General features: G+C 48.1%; 1 long non-coding RNA gene across 2 annotated transcripts; it reads left to right on the forward strand.

The window, feature by feature from the left end:
* The first annotated feature begins 701 nt into the window (after positions 1-701).
* LOC120102974 (uncharacterized) lies at positions 702-25437 on the forward strand. 2 transcript variants are annotated; one of them, XR_010051976.1, is made up of 5 exons: positions 702-2325; positions 3942-4045; positions 9038-11031; positions 12431-12599; positions 24932-25437. It is a non-coding gene; the product is annotated as an uncharacterized LOC120102974 (long non-coding RNA). The 2 variants fall into 2 exon arrangements; XR_005504978.2 differs by having other exon boundaries at positions 702-915.
* Positions 25438-26343: the final 906 nt, after the last annotated feature.

A 26343-nucleotide genomic window follows, 5' to 3' on the forward strand; every position in this document is an offset into this window, starting at 1 on the left:
ACCACCACTTATTTGTCAATGTCTTCCCATAGCCCCATGCTGCAGGTACCCATGTGATCCCTGATGATCACAACAGCTAACATTCACAGGAGACAAGATGAGGCTGGGCAATGTTTAGTGGGATCTCCTCCAGGCCTCCTCCCAAGTTGCTTCTTGCTTGTGCCCAGCTGCATTTTGCCAAGGTTTCAGCCTTCTTCCTTTCCAGCAGGAGCTCAGGCTGAGTCTCATGGCTGGGTGGCTGGTGTCCCTTTCTCAAAGGTAACCTGATGCGGTTGGCTGAGAAAGGCAGATCCAGTCTAGAAAGAGGACCCTAGTACTGCCCCAGGCACCTAAGCTCTCTCTCCAGGAAGACCTAGTGTTCTGGGGTCACAGAAGCACTCTCTATAGGGAGCTCTTTCGGCTTAAGTATAGGGGTTGGTAGGTGACTCTGTCTTCGAGACAGCCTGGGGACTGGCGGGAGGGTAGTTCCGTTTCTCTGAAAAAACAATGACGACTTCGAGGTTTCTAAAAATACTCCATCAGTTCCCTAGTGTGGCAACATGAAGGAGTGATTGGTTGCGTCTTCACAATTAAGAGTTGAGGAGAGGGGCTGGGGATTTAGCTCAGTGGTAGAGCGCTTACCTAGGAAGCGCAAGGCCCTGGGTTCGGTCCCCAGCTCCGAAAAAAAGAACCAAAAAAAAAAAAAAAAAAAAAAAAAGAGTTGAGGAGAAGTCAATGGTGATGAAAAGCACAATTCTTGCCTTTCTCTCTGTCCTATGCCCTCCTTTCCCTTGCATCCGGTGTCTCCCAGGGCACAGTGGCTAGTCTGGCTCCAAGGTTCTCAGACAAGCCTGGATCCCTGTGGCCTGAGCGGGAGGAAGCTGTGGGCTGCCCCTCCCCTCTCAGCTGGGAAGTCCCAGAGAAGGAGAGGTTTCGGTGAGTGGGCTCCTCTGCCAGATGGTATTTGATACGAATATTGATGTTAATGGTGTTTAGATAACGACACTGTCTGTGGCAAGGGCTTTATTACCATTATGAACAGCACAGTCCTGGGGGGAGTCATTCCGTTTAGTTACCTGTGTGTGCGTGCATGTGCACGCGTGTGTGTGTGTGTGTGTGTGTGTGTGTGTGTGTGTGTGTGTGTGTGTGTGTGAAATGTTTAACCGACTATTACTGGGGGTCGGTTTTCTAGGAAACTTGGGTGATTCCTGTCTTCTCAGGCAGGTCCTGAAATCAGCCCCTACAGTGACGCTGGGGTGCCTTGGAGGGGCCTAATGGCAGAGGTTACCCACTTTCCTTTTGTGCACAGATGGGTCACCCAAGCTTTTCCCAGCATTCCCGCTCTTGGAGGGTGAACTGTTGCAACCTCTCTCCATAACCAGATACATCAAAACCCTACCTTTTCCACTTCCGGGGGTGGGGGGTTTCAGATTCTTCCTATTAAAAATGAATAATAAAATCCTCCGCTTTCATCGTAATGGGGTTAGTAGGAGGTGCCTAGCTTTTTATAGTTACCTAGCTGATCGAAAAAGGCAGACGAAGCCATCACAAAATTAAGGAAGAGGTCATCGTTAGAAGACCAGAGACTGGAGTCTTTTAAAAGCATTTCTGGTCTTAATTCAAAGCGCCTCTCTGGAGGGCTTTGGGAAGCGGGTCCATGGGTTTTCTTTGCTGAACCAAAGCTTTGGCAAGGTGGGCAACATGTAGCAGGCTCCTCTTGGAGTCCTGAGGAAGGATGGGTCCCTTCACAGCAGAGATGACAATTTCAAGACGGATTGTCTGGCCGATGGTTAGGCTGGTTTTCCTCTATCCTGCACAAGTCTGACCCCCTGTGAGAAATGAACGAACGCATGAACGGGACCTCAGGTGTTCTCAGAGCCTTGTCAAATGGCTTTGGAGATGGGGCTGGTGGTTGCTATGGACCAAATGCTCCTGGGATCTTAGCTATCCGGAGACGTGGGAAATCAGAAGGCTGGGCAGAACTTCTGGAAAAGGCTTTGAAAGAGATGTTGTGTGTGCTCTTGCTGCGTACGGCCTGGCCCTGAATCAGAATACAAAACAGAGAGACGCTCTTTTACTCCTCTCAGACTAATGATTTTGTCCTTTCTCTCTCTCCTCCCCACTTTATTTCTTCATCTATAACATTGCAAGAGGGCAGCCAGACTAATAAAACTGCACTAAGCTTGACTAATGCCAGCCATTGATCCGAGGGTGGGACCCGATTAATCAATGGGATTTTAGCGGTGTTTGCTTCTCCCAAGAGACATGAGGCCTAAAGACGGCTCTTGCCACTGCAGAGGGAGGATCTGCGAGTCTCCGTCTGTGAGTTCTGGGAGGAGGCAAGAGGTGAGTGCCTGCCCCCCAGGAGCAGTCTTTGTGACCTTTTCAGAGATGCTTCTAGGGTGTTGTTGTTTTGGGCTACTCACTCTGGGGACAGGTGTTTAGAACAGAAAAATAAAACTCTCTAGAGAGGTTTCCTTTCACATAGCTAAAGGCCTGGGATAGCATGTTCTCTACTTCCCTCGCAGTAGTATACTAGGGGAAACTGAGGCTGAGGGAAAGATCATGCAGTGAGTTGGTAAGGCTATTCAGAGTCACCTTTCTACTTACCCCGTATGTTTAAGGCAGAGCTAAATCAGAAGCTGCCACAGCCAACAAGAGGTGAACCCAAGTCATTTAGAGAATTTAGCAGAGTGTGGATATCCAGACTAAAGAGTTCGGTTAGAGAAAATTATAGTTTTTAAAAACTAGACTGGGCTGGGATGACTGACACCATTAATTCCAGCACTTGAGAGGCAGAGGCAAGTAGATCCCTACTAATGAACTACACTTCCCATCCTCTTGACTGGGCTCGGCACTCAGCATCACATAAGCTGGGAGTGGTTCGTGCCTGCCGTCCTAGCACTCAGGAGGAACAGAAGTCCAAGGCAATCCTTGGCTGTCCATGGAGTTTGAGGCCAACTTACATGCTACCATGTCTCAAAACAACCCTAACATGGTGTACATGCATGCGTTCAAACACATACAAATGAATAAGTCTTCTTTTTTTTTTTTTTTAATTTTATAATGAAGACACTGTAGCTGTCTTCAGCCACACCAGAAGAGGGCATCAGATCCCATTACAGGTGGCTGTGAGCCACTGTGTGGTTGCTGAGATTTGAACTCAGGACCTCTGGAAGAGCAGCCAGAGCTCTTAACCGCTAAGCCATCTCTCTAGGCCGACCATTTCTTTACTTGTCTTCATAATTTTATAGCCAAATAGCTTGTTGTTTCCTGTGTTTAAACTTTATGTAAGTAGAACCACACTGTTGAATGTGTGCTTTTCTGTTTTGTTTCTGACTCAACAGTGCATAGGTTATCCGTGCTCCATAGTGAGTAGCTGCATTTGAATCATTTACCTTGCTATTATATTTTTTCTTTTCCTTTGCATAGTCTATTTTTTTCAATCGCGCACATGTGTGTTGTGTGTGTGTGTGTGTGTGTGTGTGTGTGTGTGTGTGTGTTTTCAGTGCATGCATGGCATAATGTATGTGGAAGTCAGAGTACAACCTTAGGTGTTGGTCCTCGCTGTCTACTTGTTCTGAGGAGATGTCTCCCATTATCTTGTTTGCACCAGGGTAGCTGGTACACAGGCTCCCTAAGAGTTTCCTATCTCCTCCTCCTATTTTTCAAGTGGAGCACTGGGGATACAGGTCCTTGGCTATGTTTGCCTTTGTGAGGATTCTGGGATATCAAATCAGAGGCTCACATTTGTGAGATGGGTGTTTTACCTGCTGATCCATGTTGCCAGCTCATAAAAAATATTATTTTTTAAAAAAATACAACTATTAGAATCCTGTCACAGGAACTGAAGTATGAATGTGCTGTCCTTGAGACAGCACAACTTACAGGGTGGGTGTCAGATGTCTCAAAGAGCTTTTTTAAAATAAACCTGTGGTCCTGACTTTTTGTTTTATTTTAAGCTTCAGAGACCCAATTCTTTCATGAAGTCCCTCAAAACACCCACCTATTTGAGGAATACATGACTGGCTAGGATCCACATCTCCATGACAGAAGACAAGAACAAGTAAGTGACAGGACTCTGTGATTTGCAAGGAGGCTTGACGTAGGCTGTGAGTCCCCTATGGACTGTAATCATTTCCTATCTGACGATATCCCCTGGGATCAGCATCTAGTCTGTATGCAGATCAATATGTGTTCCTATAAACAGAGGGGTAAAGCTTTCCGTATTGGCTTCTGTAGGATACACGCTTCCTCAGTAGCGTGATGTACAGGTCTACCCGTGACCATTAACTGTTTCCATGGTAATATGGAGGGTCACCACACGTGTCTGGTGGTGCATGCCCATGGAGATGCTTATAATCATGGCACTTCAAGACTTAGGGGGCTCATGAGTGGGTTCCAGGCCAGCCTGGACTGCATCTTCTTGATGGAGACAGGTGTCTTGACCACCCTTGACACTCGAATTTACATTCGAAAGCACGTTAGAAGTAAGGTCTGTGTTAACCAGAGATTTGTCATTTCTCCAGAAATCATGTAAAAGAAGTCTGAGGAAGAGAAGTTTGCTAACACAAGCAAAGCCACCTCTGTGTATGCCTCTGTGGAGCATGCCCTAACCTTTGGTCGAGGGTTTATAGCACCCACGCTTCTGCAGATGGCTCGAGCCTGGGGCTGCCTGCTTTTTGTACCTTTTGCTGAGTGGGAAGGGAGGGGGGGTAATAAAGCCATCTTTATTGTCCCTGTCAGTTGGGTTGGCCGGACTACAGTCTTCTGGGCTCACTCTTTACCCTGGCCCTCAGTTTATCTAGCACATCCAGGCACCCGGGCGGCCCAGTGGCAGCCGCGGATGCAAATTTGTGCACCCTGAATGGCTTTCAAATATTTATTTACTAAGTTAAAGCTCACCATTTAAAGACATTCCTTAGCATAGGTAGGGCAGTCAAGGCTTAACAGAGAGGTCGGTGAAGGTTCCCACAGCCCTCATGGAATCTATGCTAGAAGCAAAAGACCAAGCGGGGAAAGCCCTTGCAGAGCCTAAGGAGGCGCCGCGGGGAGGCCCGCCTTCCTGGAAAGCCAAGCTTGGAATTGTCTTCAAAAGCTGCGACGCAGCCCCCGGAGTCTAAGCAGGAATAAATCATTAGCATTTTATTTACAGTTCTGGGTTTACAATTCCTAGAAAATGATCCTGCTGTTCAGAGCGGATCTCTGCTTTGCGGGCTTCCACAGCTCCTCCTTTCATCTTCCTTCTTTTGGGGACCAGATTGGCTCTTCGCTTGGATAAGAGTGTGGGGCAGTGGTTTGAAGAAGGAGGGGGCAACGACCCTGAGTCCCTCATTTTCCGACGACTCGAATGAAGAAGTCGTATCTAGTTGGTTCACCAGGAAGTGAGGTTTGACCTAGAGAGGGTTGGGGGATGAGTTCACACAGCTCGAGCTGAAGTTTGAGCCCTGAGTCCTGGCTTCCAAACAAGCTAAGTAGGCGCAGACCCCGGAGCCTCTGACTTTGGGCAGGACTCGGATCCCCGACGGCACCCGCCGTGCCCGCTAGATGGCAGCCTCGGTCTCCGCCCGAGATTAGCCCGGGTGCGGCGACCACACTAGCCAGCCTAGCTGGAGGGTGGCTTAGACCCGGCTTGCAGGATGGCTAAGAAAAAGGAGGGGTTGGCAACTGCTGTTGCCTTGCAGCTGGGATAGATCGTCGTCTTGGAGAGCTGTAGTAGGTGACCAGCACCACCTTCCCTGCTTGAGGAGTGACAGCCATGAGACCAGGGCCAGAGGTGCCTTGGATCCAGCCTGACAGATAGAGAACTTTAACTTAAGCAGGGCTTCCCCACTGCAGTTCGATTTGGTCCCTGTCCATGGTTGACACTTCCCAGTCGTTCTCAACTGCTTTTAGACTTGAGTGTTTTGTACCTTCCTCAGAGCCAAAACGATGCCCCTCACACACTCAAGATCCACAATGCCCAATTCACAGCTACACCTTTGGATAGACAGAGATTGCGACATCTCGGAGGCCTGTGAGGCTTGGGGTCCTGGGTCCTGCTACAGAAACAGATTGTATGCAGAGAACTCCTTGTTGTAGGGAGAGAGTGGGGAAAGAGTGGGACCCGGGGAGTTGGAGTGCATGAATTCCTGAGTTCATTTTATTGATCTCATTCTTTAGGTTCAAAGTCTTACGGTCTCTGACTTCAAGGGCATAGTCCCCCTGGCTTTCTCTTCAGTCCAATTCTTTGGCAGGAGGTAACTTCTTTCCCCTCTAAGAGAAGGAGGGCTCAGCCTGCCCTGGCTTGACCTACCTGCTGTCTTAGATGGCAAAAACAGAATTGTGATTCAGGTTCTGGGCTTTGTCCTTGAACCTTGGAAGTGGGGATGTTCAGGCCTAGAGGGGAAAAGGCTTGCTTTTGCTACAATGGTTGGAATTTTTCCAGAACTCTTGCTACTTCAGAACAAGGACTTTTCCACTTTATTTCTTTTAATTAAAAAATCTGCATTATTATTTATTTTGTGTACGCAAGCTCTCGTGGACTCAGGTAATCTCTCCCACCCACTGGCTTCCCTACTTTAAATCCTAAAGTCCTTGGAGATTAATTTTGAGAATCACCCGAGGATTTGATCCCAGGGTGCATGGACCATTAGGTCTCAGGAGTGGAGTCGGGTGTCTGGGGACATGGGTCTCCTTGGGTAGGGGAGGGTCCCCGGGCCACACTTTTTCCTACAGGTCAAGAGCAGCTGGGAAATGGAACTAGGGACGCTCCCCAGTTTTCCCAGTCACCCCTAAGGAAAACTGTTTGGCCTGCTACCCAGCATGGGGAAGTTGGGGAACTGCTACCCAACACATGACTCTCAGTTAACATCACAATTTCCACAACAGAGCTGCTCTCTAATGGAGCCTGTCAACTCAGCTTAGGCCTCAGTAGCTCAGAGCACACTGCCTGCAGCCCCAGGACGGGGGTTCCAAGGCATTAACCCTGCCCAGTGCACTGAGGATTCAGAGCCGGCAGAAGGTGTTTTCCAAGGGGACCCAGCACCTATCAGGCCTGGCTTCAAATTATGTGGTAATTACTCCACACTGCAGCCACCCAGCAGACCAGGTTGGGGTGGCATGGAAGAGAGTCATGGGGGGGCCCAGCACAGGTGTGCTAACCCCAGAGAGCTCTCTTTTCTCCCTTGCTCACCAGGAGGACCCTTTGACAACACTTAAGGGTCTAAAGCAGCCGCCCTTATTGTCAGCTTAAGGGGATGTTTAAGGAAATGAAGAAACGTGTGTCTTCGGTGTCAATCCTGAAAAGGGGGCTGGGTAGCCAAATGATTTGGAGCTGGAATTCTGTTTCTCTGCATCACTGCCTAGGCTTTTCCCAGCCTGCTGAGGAGAGAGGAAAGAAAGAGAGAGGGTGACAGAGTTCACATCCCTACCGCTGCTGCCTCTCCAGGTGATGGATGGCTGTCTGCTCAGGCAGGGGAGTGCCTGCCTACACAGCTCCCTCTGTGGGCTCTCAGCTTCCCACAGCCTGAGCTGGGGATTCTGCAAACAACATTGGCCCAAAGTGCCAGGGAGTGTGGCTCAGGACCAGTTAGGTTGGTCAGTCATTTGAGGTAATGAGACTGTCCCTCTGGCCTTTACCTGATTCTGTGCCAGTCTTTACCTCTGTCTATCTCTGCTATGGGTTCTTCTTGAGTATTTTTTGTTTGATATAGTTTCACTGTCTAGGCTGGCTTTGAACTCACGTTAATTCTGCCTCATCTCTCAAGTGATGGAATTACAGGGGTGCTCCCAGCTCTTCACTTCTTCACCTCAAAGCCAAGGAGTCTTTTGTTCCCTACTCCTTGAATTCAAGAGACACCAGAACTCACTTGGATTTTCCTAGGCTTAGTTGGGTTGGAGAACAAACAGGCCGCTCCTGGGAGGGAACAGTGATAAAGATTAGCATTGGGCCAGCTTTCCCCTTAAGAGGAGTACATTTTAAAATTCCATTAGTTGAGCGTTCTGGTTAATTAGTTAATTGAAGAATTGGAGTCTATTTTGTCTTTCTTCTCTCCCTAAAATATTCTTAGTGACTTTTAAAAAAAGATTATTTACTTAATGTACATGAGTACACTGTAGCTGTCTTCAGGCACGCTAGAAGAGGGCATCAGATCCCATTACAGATGGTTGTGAGCCACCATGTGGTTGCTGGGAATTGAACTCAGGACCTCTGGAAAAGCAGTCAGTGCTCTTAACTGCTGAGCCATCTCTCCAGCCCTTAGTGAAATTTTCATAGCTGGGAATTCTGAAGTTAAAGTCTAGGGGCATCGACTGAGGACCGAGGAAGTGGAGTTGGGGCAAGAAGTGCCTCCTTAGGGAAGGGAATTTTGTTTTGCAGTGTGGCTGCTGTCAAACTTGTCATGAAACAAGTCTCAGCTTGCAGGTCCAGGGGTCAGGCTTGTGGGGTCTACCAATCCCGAGAACCCAGCTGCCTAACCATGACCTCACCAACAATAACAACGATGGAGATAATAAACGCATGGCTGGAGAGATGGCTCAGGATGAAGAGCTCTTGTTCTAACAGAGGATCAGGGTTCAGTTCCCAGCACCCAGCCTTGTAGCTCACAATCATCCATAACCCCAGTTCCAGGGGACCCGATAGGTACCTGGGGTACACATGCATACATGCATACAGCTGAAACATCCATACACACAAAGTGAAACGAATAAATAAATAATTAGAAGATAATAACAGTCTACTTGCATTTCTTGGGCACCTACTACATGCCAGAGACTGTATTTTATGGCCTCTCATTTGTCTTCAGAGGGCCCCTATAGCACAGGTGTCACCGATGTTCCCATTTTACAGAGGTGGAAACTGAGGGCCAGGTTGGCTACTTAGCATTGGTAGGTAATACAGCTGGTAAGGCTCAGAGGCAGAAGTTAGCCCAAGTCTTCCGATTTCAAAGCCTTGGGTGTCAGCACTTGGCTCTGTTGCCAACAGAACCCACTGTCCTCTTGTGGCAAAAGCATGTGTCTCTGTTTGCAAGAGTTTCATAAATACTTGGTTTGCTTCCTCCTTTCTCCCACCAAACAGAAAAAAAATGAGGATGACAGTACAACAGTAGCATCAGCAACAACAACAACGACGCCGACAATGACGCAAACCTCCAACTCCCCCGTGGGCAGGCAGATCTGATGGGTTCCATCACTGGCTTCTGGAGGGAGCGATGGCCTCACCTTGGGAGGACTTATGCATACCCATCATCAATGCCTCAAGATTCCACACACTCACCACAAAGCCACCCAAGCGTCTCCCATATGCCATCTTGACTATTCTTGGTGTGACCGGGGAGCAGGGCAGGCTCCTCCTTCAGCGCCCTCGAATGCTTGCCTTTCATCTCTGTGAGGACAGAGAGACGGCACCTTGGTGACTGAGCCCTGTGCGGGCTGCTCAGCTGAACCAGCTGGGAGTTGGCCCAGAGCCATGGAGTGTAAGAAACTTTCAAATTTCAAAACCGCCCTGGGCCAATTTAATAAACTTCTGCCACCTCTATTCTCTCCACAATTTTGAATTCTCAAATATTCACACACACACACACACACACACACACACACACACACACACACACACACACACCCATCTAAGATGTGCACAGAGAATGGAAGAATTTTGGAATGTTAATAATGCAGAATTTTACAGCCTAGCAAGGTGAATTCTCAAGGGGTTAGGGTTAACATTTGCTTTCTCTTTTCCCAAGATAACAATGGAGAAACCAGTCCACACAGCAAGCGGGAGTGCAAGAGATGAGCCTCCCACCCCTCTGAAAGGGACTAAGTTGTCCCCAGACTCAGCACTGGGGACAACAACCATAACACTTGCATGTAGTAAGGTCTGCAGTACAGGGAAAGGGAGTGGGGCATAAGCCAAAGTCAGTTTCTCAGGGGGGCGACTTGTAGGCTGTGAATAAGAGCGTTTCTTCCAGGAGATCTGAAAGAGGCAAGAAACATTCTCCTTCTCCCGGTGGGACAATTCTTAGCAATCAGCCTCAGAGCCATCAGCCTCAGAGCCGTGCCCCTGACATGTCTTTTCCCAGCCAACCTCAGAAGCAGCAGGGTGCAGTGTCAGAAGGCGACAAAGTCAGAGCTCTCTCTCTGTTCTAGATACCGGCTCTGGAGCGCCTGGGGCTCTGAGCATGCCCACTGTGCGGCTGTCTCTGCTTCCACAGTCCCAAGTGAGCTTCAGAGACCTCTGAGCCTAGGTCAAGTTCCAGACCAAGAGACAACCATCCTGATCTAGGGAGTAGGAGGTTGTGGAGGAAACAAAGTAGCTGGAGAAAGGAATCCGTGGTTTAGACCAACCAAGCTGGGATTCCAGAGCTCACATCTGGCCGATCAGGACCTCCTGTGATTTCAGACCCAGGCCCTCTGACGCCCTCTACTGGCCTCCGTGGGCACACACATAAAAAAAAATTTAAATTAAAAAGTAACTAGTGCTCACACTTGTTTTCTGACATTTGTTTTATTTCCTCGTCCCCACCCCCTTTTCGAGATGGGGGGGGGTCTGGCTATGTAGCTTAGGCTAGCCTCAAACTCGCTATGAAGCACAGGATAGCTCCTCTTGCTTCAGTCACCCAAGTGCTGGGGTTGCAGCTGTGAGTCACCACATCCAGCTCATTTTATCTCTTTTGAGCTTCTCGGTTTTGGCAGAGAAAAAAAATTCAGTGCTCGGAACCAGTTGACTCGGAACGTAATTTCTCAGCTGGCCCTTGCCCTCTGGGCTCACTTGAGCGTCCAAGGAGATGGTCTAGATACAAAATCCTGGAGCGGCACAGACATCTCCCCCCCCCCCCCGGGGGACTCTCCGGGTCAGTTTTATCAGTTAAAAAAATGACCCAGAAGTTATTTTTAAGAATGAAGGGTGCCAACCTTGTGTTTGCAGCTATGCAGGGATTTTTTTTTTTTTAAACCACACTTCCCCCTTTCGTTTTGCTGAGGCAATGACTGGGGTGCCTACGTGATGCATCGGCAGCTTCCGGAATCTCAGAGTCTCAGAGGGACGTGAAGGAATGGCCAAGGTTTCCTGCACAGGTGAAATTGTGGATCCTGGGAAACCCTGAACCAATGCTCCGGTTCCTCTCTCTTGCTTGCATAATGCAATTTAAATCCCTTGTTAATTTCCAGGTCGGGTTTCATTCATGAGGATAATCTTTAATTGATGTTAAATATAGGGATCAAGCGAAGCACATTATTTCTTTTTTACAAAGTGCTAATTGTTCGTGTTCTCATAAATTATTTTCCCCTCTTGTGGAGCGGGGCTTATGAAAGAACGTTGCAGCCAGTGCTTTTAACCTCATCGGATGAATATTATCCTGTAATCATCAGGTCGTTTAGATCCTTCCTGTGTGGATGAGGCTCACGTCATCCTCCAGAGCAGCGAGGAGAAGAAAGAGGAGCTGTGGAAGGCGGGTACATATGGGTGGCTCGCAGACGCTAAAAATATTTATATCCAAACATTTTAAACTTTAAGCAGATCTTTTCAGCTGCTTCTGTTCCTGCAAAGACCCTTGAGAGTTTCAGCCCAAAATGACTCTTTTAATTGAATTTAGAAACATTGGGCTTTTTTTTTTTTTTGGAGGCGGACTCTCTCTGTGCTGCCCAGGTCGGCCTCAAACTCGGAATCTTCCAGACTCCATCTTTGTTAGTATTGGCCTTGCAGGTGTGCAATACCATGCTCAGCTTTTAATTAGTCGATTGATTAAATTAATTGATTAGCACTTATGTACTTATTTATTTTGTGCATGTGACACAGAACATGTATATTGGTCAGAGAACAACTGGAAGTCTGTTCTCTCCTTCTACTGTGTTGGGTCCTGGGGATGGAACTCAGGTCGTCAGGGTTGATAGCAAGGGAGCCATTGCGTCACCCTTTCCTTTTAGTTTTTTCTCTTTTTTTCTTTTGAGACAAGGTTTCTTTGAGTGGCCCTGGCTGTCTTAGAACTTGTTTTGTAGACCAGCCTGGCCTTGAACTCTGAGATTTGCCTGCCTCTGCCTGCCTCTGCGTTCCCAGTACTGGGATTAAAGACATATGCTACCACTGCCCAGCCTTTAATTTTAATTTTTCACCCTCCCTCTCCAGAATCTGAAGCCCTTCTGCACAGTAAACAACAGCAGGGCAGTGTTCTCCTCCCTGTCTGTGACATTGATTATTCTAGTAAGTTCTTTATAGATGAAAACTTGTACACTATTTCTCTGCTCTTTCTTTTCCTTTTTCCCCTCCCTCCCTCCTTCTCTCCTTCCTTCCTTCCTTCCTTCCTTCCTTCCTTCCTTCCTTCCTTCCTTTTCTTCCTTCCTTTGACACAGGGTCTCACTATGCAGCCCTGAACTCACTATATAGTTGTGGCTTCAAACTCACAGAGATCTGCTTGCCTCTGCCTATAGATTTCTGGCATTTAAGGTGTGTGCCTGGCCGTTCTCTTTCTCTTTTTAGATGCGTTCCTTGCAGCCGAGACTGGCCTGGTGCTCTATGCGGCCAAGGATGACCTTGAACTCCTGATTCTTCTGCCTTCATCTTTGAGCACTGTGCTAAGAAAGATAAACCAGTCTCCGAGAGACAAATCCTGCCCAAGAATCTGCTGTGTGACGTTCCCTGGTTAGATGTGAGCAAATGTCTGTTTACCAGAGACAGGGCACAGGCAGCTAATGAAAGAAACAGTTCTATCCCGGGCTAGCTTGTAAACCAACACATTTATTGGGGTTCTGTTGTAGAAGTTTTCGATCTCGACCCGGGTTTTTACCCCCCCTTTGACCCTTTAGTTTCTGGGTAAAAGACGCACACAGCCTTTATGTTTACGATAAGCCTTAAACAGCACAAGAGCCGGGCGAATACCTACCCTCCATGCTATTAGAATCTACTTTCCTATCGACAACTTCGAGTTTTTAGTTACTACTTAGTATGTTTCTTCTGGGCTGCTCTTCCCTCCGATTGGCCAGCCCTCAGCACCATGCTTTTATGGCTCACCCAACCCACGATAGCTTTTTTTTTTTTTTTTTTTTTTCGGAGCTGGAGACCGAACCCAGGGCCTTGCGCTTGCCAGGCAAGTGCTCTACCGCTGAGCTAAATCCCCAAGCCCATCCACGATAGCTTCTTCTTCCTCCTCTTCCACCTCCTCTTCTCTTCGTGGTCCTCCCATTCTAAGCCCTGGAAACCTAAACCACACCCACGTCTCTTCTGCCCAGCCATTGGCTGCTGGCATCTTTATCAGAGATAACTTAGGGGCAAGGTCACTTGAGGCAGGGACAGACTCCAGGTCTTGGGGACCCACACTTAGCATTACAATAGAGGGTGAAAGACAAAACCCCCACAGGGTTACAGGAACAGAGGTGACTCAAAGCCTACCCCGGCATGGGAGAGAACCCCACACTGCATCCCCACAGCCCCTGTCCAGCCTGCAGGGGTGAGTCTCCTCTTCCCCAGCCATTGTTTATTTGTTGCTTCTATGGGGAAGACATGCATCTTCTAACTCCCTGTGCTGTCTGATTCTTGTTTCTGTGAGCTTTCTATGAGCCTTTCTCCTCTGTCCAGGAGGGAATGCTTCATCCGGAAGGGAAGAGCTACAGAACAGTTAGCGGCACGTGTCTATAGTCCTAGGATATGGAGAAGCTGGGGCAGGAGGATTGCTCGAACACAGGAGTGCCAGAAGAGCCTGAGCAACAGGAGGAGACTCCAACTCAAAGAAAGAGAGAAAATGAGAGGAGGAAAAGGAGGAGAAGGAGGAGGAGGGAAGGAGGGAAGGAGAGAGGAGGGAGAGAAGAGGAGAATGAGAGAGAATAGGACTGGGGCTCTAGCTCGGCTGACCAAGTGCTTAGGTCGCACACACACACAAAGCCCTGGTTTGGTCCTCAGCCCTGCAGAGACCGTGAAACCTTAATCCAGATGACATAGCGTGCTTCATGCAAGGATATGACCTATGCAAAATCAAGGAAGGGAATCCGCTGTTTGGGAGACCCAAAGGCATTGTGCTGTGAATAAACAGGATGAGATGGTTTTTTGGAGGAAGTAATATCTGCAGGAGCAGAGAGGATCCCAGAGGAAGGGACATTAGGAACAGAGGTCCAGACAGGGAAGCAAGAGAGAACCGAGAAGGCTGGTGAATCAACTCGGGCCAAGCGAGCACTGTGCCGGGGACACTGGCTACAAAGGTAGTCAGTCAGGTGGGTAAATCCTCTGCTCGGCATGTGAGACAGATCCCTGCCACAGAGAAGGGAGCCGCCCAGCTGTGAGGCAGAGCAGCATGCCAAGGTCACAGGGAAACCAAACTGGGGTCTCCAGATTCCAGCACAGAGCTTGCTCCTCAGAGGGTCGAGGCTGGGACCCTGATGGTGGTGCTGGGGGTGAGCCGGGAGAAGTTTGAGCTGGATGCTGTCGTTGGACCACTTTCTTTTTTAACATTTACTTATCTGTTGTTTGTGTGTACACATGTGGGAATCACATCGAGAGCATGGAGGTCAAAGGACAGTTGTAGAGTCAGTTTGTCCTTCCACCCTGCGGGCGCTGGGGATCAAACTAGGGTTGTTAGACTTGTCAGCCAATCCCTGTGTCTGATGATCCTTCTCATTCACCCTTGATTCTGAGCTCAGACTGACAGGGCAACTTTCTGAGGAAAAGGGGTGTCAGGGTGTCACATGAGGGCTGGTAAGACTCAGGGTCCTCTTGACTTTGCCTGAGTAGCCTGTGATGAATAGATGGGGATAACCACTCTCCTTCTGGCAAACTCCTACATGACAGGAATTTCCCTCCGTGTACATCATTTTAAACGGTTGGAAGTCGTATGTTTCCCGGAGTTAGTAGATGTAGGTTGGAGCTCACCTTACTCCACTCTGAGCCAGAAAAAGGGAGTGCAGGGGTTGAGGAGACAGCTCAGTGCTTGCCACACAAACATGAGGACCCAAGTTCAGTCCTCGGCATCCACATAAAAAGTTGGAAGTGATGGTCCCTGCGCAATCCCAGCTCTGGGAAGGCAGCAAGAGGAGGCTCCCTGGAACTTGTTGGCTGGGCAGCCCAGTCAAACAGATGAGTTCTCTCCAAAATAAGCAGGATGGCTCCTGAGGGGCAGCACCTGAGGTCGACCTTCAGACTCCGCATTCACGGCCATGCATGCATGCACACATGCATACACATGAAGATTAGTTAAAGAAATAGGTAGCCGGGTGGTAGCACACACTTTTGATCCCAGCACTCAGGAGGCAGAGTCAGGTGGATTCCTGTGAGTTCCGGGCCAGGCAGAGCTACACTGTGAGGCCTTGTCACAATAAACAAACAAATCAGGAATTCTTATACAGAGTGACCAGAAGAGCGAGGGCACCTGCATCTGGAAGCACCATTCAATGGTACTGAGGGTGGTTGTTCTGAAGGTGGCTGAGGAAGATGCTTTGTCCTAAGTAGTCAGGGTGGGGGCTTGGGGGTGTCACAGCTGCAGCTCTTTGGCTTAGAACCGGAGAGATAAAAGGCTGTGCCAGGAACCAGCCTCTGATGTTGGGTTCCTGGGCCCTGTCTGGTTAGGGCAGAAAGCTTACTGCTCTAGCTGAAGCAGCCAGGTTCTGTAGTTCTGGCCTCCCTTGTGTATTATTTATGAGCAGCTTACCATGGTCAATCTTTTCCCAAAGACCACTGCCCACCTGAGGACGTCGCTGTAGTGCTGTCCAGGCCTGGCCTGCATCCTCTAACCCAAGGCACAGCCCCTCACGACCTGTCACAGCTTTCTGGTGTCTGCTTGTGGCAGGATCTATTTTTGACGCAAGAATTGCCTTTTGGTTCCCCCGCCCCCACCCCGTTCTCCAAGTTTTCAGCCTGCCCTTCAAATCATCCTGCCCCTGGGATTCTTGTGCAGGGCCAAACAGGGGTGACGGAAGGGATGATAGTGCCACTTCTGGGAGAGCCGAGCTCCCTGAAGAGATGGTACTGGGTGTTAGTGGGGAGTTTCTTGGAACATGAAAGGGAGTGAAGAGGACTCCGTGGGGCACCTAGTAGTGTTTTCAAAGATTGCAAGGACTCAGTCTCAGGGCATGTATGACCTCAGAGTGACATGAGAGACCTAAGTGACATGAAGGCAACAGAGCTGTCTGTCATGGAGGGTACGACGGTGTGGCTCTCTCAAGACCAAGTAGGAAAGATGATCGACAGGTGACCAGAGTCCTCTTAGGCTTGACACTGACCAAGATCCCAGCGTTTCTGGAGCCACCCTGGGTTAGGGACAAACCTTGGCAATGATTAAGTACCCCCCCCCCCATGGTCTTAAAGAAAACGAAAGTATTTCTTGTTCACTTGCATTTCCCTGTCCCTGAGGAACGTTAAGTGGTCACTGGGAACTGTTTGTCTCACAAGTAAGTCCACCTGTCTGGAAAAGTGTAAGATCATTGGCTGGAGATGTTTAAAGAGTTGATCGTTTCCAACTGTGACCGCATCCCCCTTACCCATCTCTCCCTCACCCCTGGAGCTCCATGTATCAGTCTGGCTTCAAACTATGTAGACAAACATTTATAACCTTGAACTTCTAATCCTCTGAATACTAAGTGACGAGATGCTTGGGCGTCAAACCCAGTAGCTTCCTGTGTGTTAAGGAAAGCTCTCTACCCTCTGAGCTACATCCCAGCCCAATGCTGAACTCTTCCCGCACAGGGAATGCTTTAACCCCTCTCTTTTACCCCCTATCTCAGTTGACAGGTTTATTTAAAATTTTGTAACGCCTGGGATTGAACCTGTGACCTTTTGAGTGGTAGTCAAGCAGTGCACCACTGAGCTACAGGTCCGGCCTAGTTATTTTTGTTTTGTTTCTTGGAGACAAGGTCTCTCACTCTATAGCCCAGACTAGCCTTAATTTGTAATCTTCCTGCCTCAGCCTTCTCAGTGGCGAGACCACAGCTACCACCACACCCGCATGCCCCCTTTTCAAAAGCACCTTTAGAAAATATATGTATGCATTTATCATTCTGATGTGTAGTGCATGTGCAGAGGTCAGAGGGCACTTTGGGAGTTGGTCCTCTCCTTCCACCGTGTTGAGGCAGGGTCTCTCTCATTTCTGCCACACGGCTCCTGCTCTTGGGCTTCTGGGAGATCTCTCTGTCTCTGCCTCACATCTCCCTATATATAAATAAGTGTGCTGGGACCACAAACGCCTACCACCTCATCCATCTTTTCACATGGGTTTTGGGGACCAAATTTAGACTTTGAGTCACCTCCCAGCCCTCCTTCTAAGGAAAAAAAAATCAGTTTAATTAGATGTAATTCACACACCGTAAATTCATCTGTTGGATGTGTGCAACAATGAGCTTTAGTGTATTTACAGGCACTGTCTGATTGTAGAATCCTTAAATCACACCCCAAAGAACCCTGGAACTTGGCCGCAGTCCTTCTCAATTACCTTTTCCCATTCAGCTCCCCACAGCCTCAAATCTACTTCCTGACTTCATATGTTTTTCTGCCTGAGCCATCTCATACAAACTGAGTAACACAAGACGTGGCATTTTGTGATTGGCTTCTCTCACTTGGCATAGCGTCCTGAACGTTCATTGTATAGCAGGCCCCCAGTACTTCATATGTACCCTGGCTAACTCATATTCCCTGACAAATAATATTCCACCGTGTGGGCAGTTCATATTTTACCTACCCATTCACCACTAAATTGTCTAAATCCTGGCAATCATGAATAAAACCATTAGGAAATTCATGGACATTTAAAAAGACACTTATTTTAATTTATGTATTACATGCCCTTCTGTGTGTATGTGCATGTGCATGTGTATGTGCATACCTAGGGAGGCCGGAGGAGGGTTGGCAGGTCCCCTGGAGCTGGGGTTACTGACAGGTGTGTTACCTGGTGCTGGGAACAGAACTCGGGCGGAACTCAGGCCTCTGTGGGAGCCCCAGGGCCACTTAACTGCTGAGTCACCTCTCTAGCCCTCGTAGATACAGTTTTTGTTTATCTGGGTTTTATCTCTTGCTTATACCTAGGTGTGGAATGGCTAGGTCATATGGTGACTCTAGGCCTCATATTTTGGTAGTTACCAAACTATTTCCAGTGCTTGTGGCATTTTACATTCATGTCAGCAATGCCCAAGAGCTCTGTTTTCCCCCTATTCTGTCTCTGTGGTATATGGCACAGTGAGGTAGCTTGATGCTTTTTCCCCTAATAATTAATGGTTCTGAGCAAGCATCTTTTTATGCATTTATCAGCTGTTTGTATATCTTTTATAAAATAACTATTTATATTACTCCCTTAGTTAAAATTTTTAACTGATATGTAAAAATCACTAAAATTTCACATATTAATAGAGTACTGCCACACAGCGTTTCAGTACAAGTACCCATTGTGTAACCAAGTTAAACAAATCAATGTCCTCAAACATTCACTGGCGATGTATCCCGCCTGTAGCTTGTAGACCGTATGTGCCCAGGAGAAGTCTGAATGAACCAAGCACAAACTATAAACTTAACATAGTGTGAGATTAAGTTTGTAATTTTTCTTCTGTCCCTCAGTTGCGGGTGACTTTTTAGATGACAACCTCATGTCATGTGTTAAAGGCTGGATGTGTGTCAACATCGAAAATGCCTTTATTCGAACTCTTCGAGATACAGGGTGCGTAAGGGCTGTCTGTGGTCACCTACAGTGCAATGACACCACAGGCTGCTCTGCTCTTAACCTCTGTGAGATCCACTCTTTATGTTCCATAAGAGTTAATGCGTGTTTCATGTTTTTCTGGCTTCTTTCACTTAACCTCCACCCACGTTGGGGTAAATGACGAACTCTCATTTTTCATGGCTTAGTAGTACTCCTTCACAGATGTGTCTCTGTCCTGACGGGTAGTTACAATGTTTCCATTTCTTTGCTGCTGAGAATCCACACCTTAATGACCTTGGGAATGAAGTTGTGCCACTGACACACGACTTCATCTCCTTTGGACCTTCGTCCAGTGGTGAAGCTGATGGATCACATGCTAGTTGTGGCATTCAGTTTTTCTAGAATTTTCTGTATTGTTTTCCATAATAAGGTATGTGGTCTTATGTAGGCATAGCACTTAAGAGTTTCTCTTCCTCCACATCTTCACCAGCACCTGCTATTTTTGTTGTTGTTGTCTTTCTGGTAAGAGCAATTCTTGCTGGAATTAGGTGATAGACTGTTTGATCTGCATTTGTCTGGTAACATTTAGTCATGTTGAACATTTTCTGTATACCATTGGCCACTGCTACACCTTTAAAAAATGTCTTCTTGGATCTACTGCTATCATCATCATCATCATCATCTTTTTTTTTTTTTTTTTGAGGTAGGTTTTCTCTGTGTAGCCTTGGCTGTTGGCTGTTCTGGAACTCACCCTGTAGAGCAAGCTGGCCTCAGACTTACTGAGGTTTACCTGCCTCTGTCCCCCAAATGCTGGGATTGAAGGTGTAAGCCATCACTGCCTGGTTTATTGCCTATTTAAAAATTGAGTTGTGGGCTTTTGTTTGTTTGCTTGTTTGTTTGTTTTGTCGAGTCAGAATCTTATCTGTCTCTGGATGGCCTCCAACTTGCTATATAGCCGAGGATGACTTTGAACATCTGCTCCTCTTGCCTCTACTTCCCAAGTGCTGGGATCACAGGAGAGGTCTACCATGCCCAGTGTCTGTAGTGTTGGTGATCGAACCAGGGACTGCAGCATGCCAGGCATGTACTACCGCACCTGAGCCACGTCCCTGGCTCTTGCTGCCATTGCTGACATTTTAGAGTTACGTACATATAGAAAATGTCTCCTCTCATTTCTTAACTTGTCTCTTTGCTGTGCTAAAGCTTTTTACTTTGATTGTGATTCTGCCTGTCTCTGGCTTTGTCTCCTGTGCTTTGGAGGGAGTCTTTTTTAAGAATTAGTGGTTCATCTTTTTATTACTCAATAGTAATAGCTCTTTATATGTTCTGTATTCTGGCTAGAAATCCCTTATTAGATACATCATTTATAATTAAAACAATCATTTGGGGTGTGGTGGTTTGAATGAAAATGGCTCCCATAGTTGAATACTTGGCCCCCAGTTGGTGGGACCATTTAGGAAGGATTAGGAGGGGTGGTCTTGTTGGAGGGTGGTGTGTCACTAGGGGTGGACTTCAATGTTTCAAAAGACCACACCATTCTTAATGTCTCTCTCTTGCTTTGTACTTGTGGATCAGATGTGAGCTCTCAAGCGTTCCTGCCATGGTACCTTCTCTCTGCTATCATGGACTCTAACCCTCTGAAACCATAAGCACAATTCCATGTTTTCTTTTTGCAAGTTTCCTTGGTCATAGTGTTCTACCACAGCAATAGAAAAGTAATTAAGACATTGGGGCTTCCTTTTCACTGTTTTATAGCGCAAAGATTTTTAGTTTTAGTTTTGTTTTCTTTAAGACAGGTCTCATGCTTCCTAAGCTACCTTTTAAAGATTTAAAAAAAAAAAAAAACAAATTAATTACGTGTATGTGTCTGTGCATGTGGGTGCAGTGCCCATGTGTGACAGAAGAGGGCGCAAGGCCCCGTGGAGCTGGCGTTCCCAGAGGTTCCACTGAGGTGAGTGTTGGGAAGAGAACTACAATCCTCTGAAAGAACAGGCCTTACCTGCTGAGTCATTTCTCCAGCCCAACTTCCAACGCTTTTGGCTTTGATTTGTCTATCTCTCTTTTTCTTCCTCCTCTCCCTTTAGGGTTACGGTCCATTCTGAGCCCCGCCTCCCCCCATGGTGCTGTGGAGCCTTGAACATGCTAGACAAATGAGTACTCTCCCTCTTGGCAGCTCTCGGGTTCTTGGGTTAATTTCTATGTGAAATGGTGTGTAGAGGAGACTTGGGATGTCCCGCCATTTGCTGAGACGAGTTCCACCAGATTCTCCTGGCACTGTTGCCAAAACTCAGCCGGTGGTTAATATGATGGCTTGTTTCTGGAGTCTCGGCACATTCTTCATTTGTGTGCCTGTCCTGGTTCACCAACACCATCGAGCACTATAGCCTGGTTTGTCTCCTCCTCATTGCGCCCTTTCCCAGGTAATAGTTAATAGCAGGAGCAGAATAACCTGCCGGTAAAGAGAGTTCAGGGGTGAATAGAAACTGTCGTTGGTTCCCTTTGATGCTGACACAGGAGACAGGACTCTCACTTAGCTGTTTCTTCAAAGGCTTTTTCTGGCCTCTTACCCCCCCCCCCCAACTGGCCAGACACTTTCCTAGAGCCAAGGGCTCTATTGGGCCTACCTTAGGGGCTCACCATAGCTGCTCTCTGTTGCTTCCTCGTCCAGCGGAGTAGCTTCTGGGATGTCAAGACCCCCGCTAAGTCCAAGACAAGTGACCCAATCCTTAAACATATCCCTAGAGGTGGAGGAAGAATACATTAAGTAGTGTGTCAGACACTAGGGAGTTGAATCCTGTGTGATACGTAGTCTTAGCCTCAATTGTGAAGGCTGTGGATCAATGCCTGTTGGTCTCTACAGTGCGGGGAAGCAGGGCCTGGTCTGGTGCCTCAGGGCACAGAGTGCCTGCCTCCCTGCTGGCCAGGGGCAGGTCTTCAGTTTTTGGCCCTTCCCTACTCTCCAGGCTCCAAGCAGTACGGGCTGGGTGGGAGGAGGCTGGGGTCCTCAGGGTTCCCAGGGTTCCTAGAGGGCACTGGCCTAGTCTGCAGCCCTGTGCCTTGGTGGCCTGCTGGCTCAGGGTGCGACCAGGGCGGCGCCAAGTTTCTCTGGCTGGAAAATGAGCACAAAAGAACAAACACAGCGGACTGCATAATGCTAATGTGGCACAGCCCGGGCCACTGTCACCGCGCGGTGCCTCATCATCACTGCCTGGGCCCCGGCCGTGAGCAGCGGGGAGCATGGCGGCTGATGGCGGAGCTGATAGCGGGGCTCAGCGGGCTCCTCGCCGCCCCGGAGCCCCAATTCCCATTACAGATCGAGGGGAGGGGTATGTACCTCCCTGTTAGATTGAAAAAGTGATCAATGCTAGACTAAAAAGTTCACATGGTGCGGCGGTGCACAGAGGGATGAACCAGGTCCTTTTCTTCCAACCCCACCTCTTTCCGGAACCCCAGAGCTAACCCTGAGCACAGACTGGCATGCGGACTTGCATGTTTCTGAATGCGCATAACGATTTGGTTTTTTCTCAATTTCTCCATCCCTAAATGCACTCCTAGTGTACAGGCTGGTCTCTCTTTTGCTTCGTTTTCATGGAAGAATGTGCCTGGAGCACTTTCTGTATGAGCAGGCACAGCCCTGTCTAATTCTTTCCAAATGCCACAAAATATTCCACAATACCACGGTGAAATAATTAATTTAACTTCTCTCCAACGACTACTAATTAAATGTTTGCTACACACATGCCCTTTCACTAAGCACCTTCCTTGCATTGTCTCATTCAACCCCCAGCAGAGGTTCTAGAAGGCAAGTGTAACAGTTTCTTTCTAGAGGAGAGAAGAAATAGAGGCTCATGGAAGTGTTTGAGGTAATACAGCTGGCAACCAGGAAAGTCAAAATTCTTCTACCCTCGCCCCCTGAGTCCTGCAAAATGTGCCACTTAGGGTTTTTTTTTCCCTCTGCCCGGAGCTGAGAACCAAGCTAAACCCCCAACCCTGCCACTTAGGTCTTTGATAGTAACTTATTTCCATGCCCAGGCAAACTCCTTATCCTGCATGCAAGCTCGCCTGTCTTTTGTGTCTGTGGGACTCCACAGGTCTCGTCTAGGTGGTTCTAGCCCAGTGATTTCGATCTAGGGTTTTGAGAACAGAAACCATCACAGTGCAAGGTATGGTGATAGAGGGCAGGATTGGAAAGGGATGTTCCGTTTCCTCCACAGATTTACTCCTGCATCTTTCAAGGCGTTTTGTACGTGTTCCATGACACTGCGAATGTGTATTCTTTGGGTTTAAAGACTGGCCTCCAAGGGTTGGACTGTGGCTTTGTGTGATTCCGTAGCAGGTATGGGTGCTCAGAAACTGGCCTCGACACTGCCCTGCTTTCTCCCATTAATAATATACCTGGAGACCATTCTCTATTGGCATATGCATGTGCATCTTATAATTATATGTATATATGCAATTCTTTTTCTTGTTGTCTTTTAGAGTCAATTCTGTTTTTTTTTATTAAGACATTTAAAAGTTCCAAAGTAAAAATAACAAAATCAAGGATACATTGACTCATTTTTATGTTGTGAGGAAGAAATTTTCCATTTGTCTGTGTAATTACATTTGCTAATTTCCAAAACAATTCCTGGGATTTATATCTATATATGCCTCAGGAACATACAGGGAAGGAAGATCACATACTGTTCTCTGAATTTCAAATTATGTTTTCTGTTTTATTTCATGAATTTATTACTTTTCTTTGTCTTTCTCTGTGTGTGTATATGTGTGTACACGCACACACTGTGCACTTGTGTTTATACATTGTGCATGTGTGTGTGTGTGTGTGTGTGTGCGTGCGTGCGCACATGCCTGTGTGTCGGGGGGTGGGAGGAGGTGCACATATGTGGCTGTGCCTGGCTTTGGAAGCCCAGGGCTGATGTGAATCGTGCTCCTTGGCTCTCTGACTTTACTCAGTGAGGCAGGTAGCCATGTCTGTCTGATGTTTCTGGTCCTTACACTTGGGCAACAGGTACTTTATCCACTGAGCCACCTTCCCAGCCCATGGATTTATTTCTAATGTTTAAATCTCCCATCTACCCAGAATGTGGCTATGTAAGAAGGCAGGCAGAGGGCTGGGTTGAGCCTGTTGGTAGAGTCCTTGCCTAGCATGCATGAGTGCTGGACCCCATCCCAGTACCACATAACTAATAAAACGTGAAGAAGGGAGGCAGGGGTCTAGCTCTTCATAGTCTGGCTGCTAGGTGACCAACACTGTCAGGCCATCCAAACCGTTCTCTTCATTTTTGACAGCCAAACCTTTACTAAAACCTGTGCAATTTGTCTCCCTCTAGATTCTCTGTTCTCTCCACTGACTGCTCCATTAATTCATGTTTCCATAGCAAATTGTTATAATTGCTGATGCTTTGTTATCTATCTATCTATCTATCTATCTATCTATCTATCTATCTATCTATCTAATCTGTGTATGTGTGTATGTATCTATCATATCAATGTATGTATGTATATATGCATGTATGTATGTATGTATGTTTGTATGTATGTATGTATGAATGTATCTATCATGTTTGGATTCTGAGTCAGGGTCTCACTATGTAGTCTTGGCTGGCCTGGAACTCATTACGAAGGCCATGCTGGCCTCAAATTCACTATGTAGTCAAGGACAACCTTGAATTTCTGTTCCTTCTGCCCACTGTCCACTGTTCTTTCCTCTGTTCTGGGATGCCATGTGTGTCCCGGTGCCCTGCCCTGTACGCTATCTTTGCACTTGAACTTACTATTTAATGCTTGCCTTCCAAGAAGTATTTAGCTGGTGCTTTAATGGAGCTCGCCCTGTGTTCAGAGCACAGCTCGTCAGCAGAGCGCTTGTGCAGCATGCATAAGGCCTTGGGTTTGAGAGCCCGAGCCCCATGGGAGTGGAAGTGAGATACTCACTTGTCATTGCCTCCATCTCAAAGTGTCACATGTCACATTTCCCTGGCCTGAACAAGTTCTATGGCCCTGACTGTGAGAAAATGAGAACTGTAAGGACATATGAAGTACACTATGACATTTCCTGGGCAGTGGTTTGGGTATATAGAGGCCTAGTCAGAAACTGAAGGAGGAGGAGGAAGAGAGGGAGGGGGGAAGGGAAGGATGAGGGTCCAATAAAGATACCCAAGGACCACATACTCAGCTGTGGGGGATCTCTGAGATCTCCATAGCCACAGACAGACAATCTGAGGGAGCAAGAAAGCAGTTTGGTTGGACAGGACTCAGTAGCTGGGGTTGGTTCAAACTTCGGGAGCCTGACCCCATTTTAGGCATATTTGAGCACAGCACAGTTTGGTGAAAACTTTCCTGGTGATAATCAGCCCAATCCCTTGTGCACACAGGAGCATGTGTCAATCTTCTGGAGGAACAAAGAAAGCTGAATAAAGATTGGATGTGACTGCGTCAGAACTCTGTAATGTACACGTGCCATGTGATTGACTGAGAAGAACAATCATGACAAGGGTATTGGGTCTAATGGGGTCTCCAGCCACAGGGCAAAAGTCACCAGGCTGGAAAACATGTTCGCTCTGAGCCGAGCCTTCTGGGTTGATAATAGACTGGACGGTCCTTGAAGGAACAGCCTTGTGAGCTAGCATTCCAGGTCCCCCTAGTGCTTACCTGTGGGTGCAAAGACCTCCGTGCCTCTGTAATAGCTGGCTTCATGGGAGAACAAATAGGATTTTCTGTCTTAAGCCAAAGAGATATTGGTGCTTCTGAAGCGTCATGTAGCCCGTATTGCCCAGTATTTCCGTAACATTTCGTTTTTACTTTGGAAATTTTATGTATTTACTCACTTTTGTTCTGTCGTGTGTGTGTGTGTGTGTGTGTGTGTGTGTGTGTACGCGCACGTGCATGAGAGAGGGAGAGGGAGAGGGAGAGGGAGAGGCAGAGGGAGAGGCAGAGGCAGAGGGAGAGGGAGAGGGAGAGGGAGAGGGGAGAAGGAGAGGGAGAGGGAGAGGGAGAGGGAGAGGGGAGAAGGAGAGGGGAGAAGGAGAGGGAGAAGGAGAGGGGAGAAGGAGAGGGAGAAGGAGAGGGGAGAAGGAGAGGGAGAGAGGAGAGGGAGAGAGGAGGAGAAGGAGAGAGGAGAGGGAGAGAGGAGGAGAAGGAGAGGGGAGAAGGAGAGGGAGAAGGAGAGGGAGACGGAGAGAAGGAGAGAGGAGAGGGAGAGGGAGAAGGAGAGGGAGAGGGAGAGGGAGAGGGAGAGGGAGAGGGAGAGGGGAGAGGGAGAGGGAGAGGGGAGAGGGGAGAGGGAGAGGGAGAGGGGAGAGGGAGAGGGAGAAGGAGAGGGGAGAAGGAGAGGGAGAAGGAGAGGGGAGAAGGAGAGAGGAGAGGGAGAGGGAGAGGGAGAGGGAGAGGGAGAGGGAGAGGGAGAGGGAGAGGGAGAGGGGAGAAGGAGAGGGAGGAGAGGGAGAGGGAGAGAGGAGAGGGAGAGAGGAGGAGAAGGAGAGAGGAGAGGGAGAGAGGAGGAGAAGGAGAGGGGAGAAGGAGAGGGAGAAGGAGAGGGAGACGGAGAGAAGGAGAGAGGAGAGGGAGAGGGAGAGGGAGAGGGAGAGGCAGAGGCAGAGGGAGAGGGAGAGGGAGAGGGAGAGGGAGAGGGGAGAAGGAGAGGGAGAGGGAGAGGGAGAGGGGAGAAGGAGAGGGGAGAAGGAGAGGGAGAAGGAGAGGGGAGAAGGAGAGGGAGAAGGAGAGGGGAGAAGGAGAGGGAGAGAGGAGAGGGAGAGAGGAGGAGAAGGAGAGAGGAGAGGGAGAGAGG

Source organism: Rattus norvegicus, chromosome 5, assembly GCF_036323735.1.
Source record: "Rattus norvegicus strain BN/NHsdMcwi chromosome 5, GRCr8, whole genome shotgun sequence".
NCBI classification, from domain to species: domain Eukaryota; kingdom Metazoa; phylum Chordata; class Mammalia; order Rodentia; family Muridae; genus Rattus; species Rattus norvegicus.